Here is a 4,591-nt window from a genome sequence, read left to right on the forward strand (position 1 = left end):
TTGAAAAGTTCTTTGAGGCAAATTAAGCTTCTGATTCTTGCTTTAGAATAGAGTCCCATGGATATGCTGGACACGACATGGGTAGCCTTCCCTCCCTTGCTAATTTAGCTAAGTTTTTTCCTTTCAAATATTTTCCCTTGTAAACGCGTTTTAGAATTTAATGCTAAGTAAAATCACAGCTCTAGTGTCCTTGGTGTTATAGTTGCTAGCTCAGTCTAGTCCCCCGCAGAAAGTATTTCCCCATTCACTTTCAGTTAGATAAAAAATTAAAGCTACTGAATTTCACATTTCAGGTTTTTATTGTTTAGAACTTCAGAATAGCCTGCAGATTCTTATGGCTTGGGGTCTTCATCTCCTCACCTCCACTCAGCAGAAGCAATTCCAAGTAGCAGGCTGTGAAAAATAAAACAGCCCTAACTGGGAAGTCTTAATGCTGCATGGTAGTTGCCCTTTAATACGAAACCCAGAGTAAAGGTCTCAGCGCCTCTGGCATCCAGAGAGCTGGCCGAGTGACCAGCAAGGAGCTGTTTCTCTTGATCCTGAGCATCTGATGAAAGCCGATTGGCAGGACGCGGTTTTAAATTAAATTAAATTTATTTAGTTTATTGCAATGTTGCAAGCTGGAGCCATTCTACCAACAGGTACAAATGCTGTGCTCCTAACACACATTTCACCTACCTGACTGTAGGTCACAGTCTTCCCCAAGCCTGGATTTTTCATGCTTTTGTCAGCCTGTGTCAGGGTCTTAAAACCATTTAACTTAGACCTTTTTTTTTTTTTAATTAGCGTTAAATGAGAACTCATGAATACTTCATGAAGTCCAATTCATCACACTTTGTTAATTCAGTATTCAGAGAGTCTGAATAACATCTCTCAACTAATGGAGCTTTTGATCATGAAACAAGACAAACAGCATTTTAGGTTTGTGAATGCAGAGCTTGGTACTCAGTTCCCTTCTGAGTGGACAGGCTACGTGCTTCTCCAGAGGATTTGAATGCAAAGATGTCCAGATTGTGAACAGCTAACTGTTGCTGATGTTGCTTTACCATGGAAGTGAAGCCTGCATGTACGCCTGTGTTCGCACACACAGCATCCACTAATTAAACCTCGCTACTAACCGTCTGATTTGTCCTCAATTTTAACTGAAAAAACCAACTGAATAAAGGATCTGGGTTTTTAAAGATGATTACAGAAGTCATACACAGGGACAAAGCTGCCCTGTCTGGAGAGGAAGGCACTGGCCACATCGTCTAATTAAAATTTCAAATTTAAACTCAGTGTTTAAGCCTCACTAGCCACACTTCAAATGCTGGGGACCCTGTGTGGCCTGTGGCTGCCGTATCCCTTTCCTGTCTAGCCAGGAGGGCTGAAAGTCACTCGCTGCCTGGAGACTGGAAGCCCAAGATCAAGCTGTGGCCAGGCCAGGCTCCCTCCGTTCCAGGGAGACGCCTCTGCCACCCCACTGCTGTGGGCGGCTGCTGGCCTACCTTGGTGTCCCCGTCCGGCAGCTCGTCACTGCACAGTCTGCCTTGGTGCTCACGTGGTCCTTCCTCTAAGGAAGCCAGATTGGGCCAAGGGGACCCCAACCCTGCATGACCTCACCCTACCACGCCTTCATCCATCTGCTAAGACCCTAGTTCCAAATAAGGTCAAATCTGGGGTTAAGACGTCACCCTGTCTTCTGGGGGACAGAAGTATCGGGCGCAGACTGACTTTAGGAAATTAAATGGGTCACAGTTTGATTGTTTTTTATAAAGGTTTATCGCAAAAGACCAGAACTACTGCAGCAGAACACGTGGGCAATGTATGTGGACACTTCTGGGTTCTCATCTGTTTCACTGTGCCATCGAGATCCGTTCAAGGTCAGCTGCACGTGGATATGAATCCTGGCTCTTGGGACCCAGGGCGCCGTCTCCCGTGGGAACGGCATGTCCTTGGATTTACAGTTAAATTACATACAGAGAACGTTTCCTTGAAGAGTGATTTCAATAACTGAAAGATTAATTCAGAAATATTTACACCGGATTTCTGCTATTTTGTTATTTCCATTTTTTTTATATTCTAGCTTGTATTTTCTTTTGGGTTTCTGGTGGTTGTAATCATGTTTATTTTTATCAAATCAAAAAGAAACTTGCTTAGAGATCTTTATCAACAAAAATCTCTGGCTCTATGACAATAAAGGGACTAACGTGCATCTACTCAACAATTTCCAGTCACCTGACTTCTTACAAGCGGGGGAAATACAAAAATGAACAACGGTGAAAATAACTAAATACATTTAAAGAAAAAATAAAGTGGGGGAAATAAATCCTCATCTCCATTGCTCTCACACTGTTTAATGCACAGTTGACAGTGAACTCAGCAGTAGATCTATTTACAGCTGTCTTTCAAAGACTTACTTCTTTATTATTGCATCTTAAGCATAAAAATTTTAAAAGATTTATTTATTTATGCATACAGAACTGGGGTACAGGCCAGAGGTACAGGGGGTGAGAGAATTCACCAGGGACTGAGCGGGGAGCAGAACAGGCAGATCTACCGCAGTAACCCAGAGGGTAACGGCAGGGTCAGGAGAGGTCTGCCGCGCCATGTGGTCACCTCCAGGGCGGGGATCGAACGTGCACTGGAGCAGCCGCGGCCAGCTTGCAGTGCTACTCTTTAGCCCACTGCATCACCAGGGAGGGCCAGCACCGTTTGAATTACTATTCTCCATCATGGCCTACTTCTACCAAAAACCGTATGTACGTGCCTTGACTCAGAAATCTTAAGGAGTCTCCGTAGAGGCTTGTCATGAGACACAGAGACAGTGGTGTGAACTCACTTCACAGACATGGTGCCCTTCCCGTGGGCCGGCGTCAGGGACAGCGAAGGGCCCTCTGGGGCGGGGCGCCGGCTATGGGGCGCCTCGTGCGTGCCGTGAGGGCCGCCGCCTGCAGCGGTAAAGGCTGCTCTCCCCAGGCTCCCTGCACCTGCCTGTTCTTGAGAGCCACGCCGTGGTTTGAGCCACACCATGGTTTATTAATACCAGTCCATATGCTCTTCTGTGCAGAAAACCGGCAGAGCGTCAGCATGTGAAGAGCCACGTTTGCCACAGCTGGGCTGGCGCGAGAGGTCAGGGATCCCGGGTCATGTCCCCAGAGACGCTGGGGTGTCTCTGACTTCCCTGGGAGTCAAGGAACCCAGTTGAGAGGGAAAAATCTGGAGAGCAGTTGGAGCTTAGTGTAACAAGTGTGTGATTCACTTCCATCACCTCTTCCTGCCTCGGCTGAGATACGGGAACTGCTGCATGTCAGCATTATCGGTGAGCGATGACGGACCGTGGGCCTCGCTTATCCGCAGGCTGCTTATCTAGTCACTTCGCCATCTGGAACACAAATGCGGTATCACAAAGTCGGGCATAAAAAAAGGGAAAGAGACAAAGCGCCTCGTGGCTAGAAGGAGCTGCAGGGGCTGGAGTCCAAGCTCCAGCAACCTCACGCCTTGCTGCCGCAGAGCTCCTCAGCCCACGGCTCGAGATCAAGCGGCCTGGAGACAGCAGGCTCCTGGAAGGCCGCTCCCCATCGCCACCCCCCACTGCCTGCGGCCCACGGGGCCGGCGGCCTCAGCCTGGACCTGGCGGGGGCAGGTGGGCCGTGGGGGGGGCGAGCTGACTCAGGAGGAGACCACCTTCTCGCCACGTCCCAGTTAGCTTACAGGCGAGGAAGCAAAAAGTGGGCACAGAATCCTTCAGTAAAGGGTCACTTCCTAACGGTGGGACCTGGGTCAGCAGGCCTCGGGCCCCTCCGCAGGGGCGAGCGGGGCGAGGGCCGCCTGGGAGCAGGCGGGGGCCCTGGCCTGGCACTAGCTGTCTGCTTGTCAGATGGCAGCAAAGAGAGGTAGCGGAAGTAAAGTGTTAACGCAACGCTAAAGAGAAACACAAAAGGGGTGAACGGCCAACCCCAGGCCTGGAACCCTAATCGGGCCGGGAGACCCTTGCAGGCCAGTCCCGCCTGGCACTGACCACAAGGTAGCTGAAGAGCCTCCAGCAGGAGACCCCCAGGGCGCCGCAGACCTCTCCTGACCGGCCGCTGCTCCCCTCAGCAGCGTCTTGCCAGTCGGCCTGTTCTGCTCCCCACTCTTTCTGATGAAGCCTCTCACCCCACCTGCACCTCTGGCCTGTACCCCGGTTCTGTGCGCATACATAAACTAATCTTTTTTTAAAAAGAAAAAAAAGGCCTCCAGCACACTCCCACACAGGAAAAGGGGGAGTGCATGCAAAGTGTTTGCTTCCAGAACTGCTGAAGCAATAAGACGATTCATTTGCTGGGTAAATTGCCGTTACCTGTGAAATCCACGAAATCGGAACGGGTCACCTGGCCGTGGAATCAGAATCATTTTAAACACCTGCGCTGGAGTCGCCTGCCCTGGAGGCGAGACCATGGGACGCAGGCCGCGACTCAGGCGCCCGGCCCGCCTGGCTCCCGCCGGGCCGGCTTCCTTCTCTGATGGGGCATGAGGTGGGTTTCGAGTCCTGCACAGTGGTGCGCGTTTTTGTTTGCCTCGTTGGAGGCGAAAGGAAACAACCGCCCGCCTCAGCGCTGCCCGCCCAGCG

This window comes from Condylura cristata, unplaced genomic scaffold, assembly GCF_000260355.1.
Source record: "Condylura cristata isolate star-nosed mole 26May11 unplaced genomic scaffold, ConCri1.0 scaffold00011, whole genome shotgun sequence".
In the NCBI taxonomy this organism is placed as follows: domain Eukaryota; kingdom Metazoa; phylum Chordata; class Mammalia; order Eulipotyphla; family Talpidae; genus Condylura; species Condylura cristata.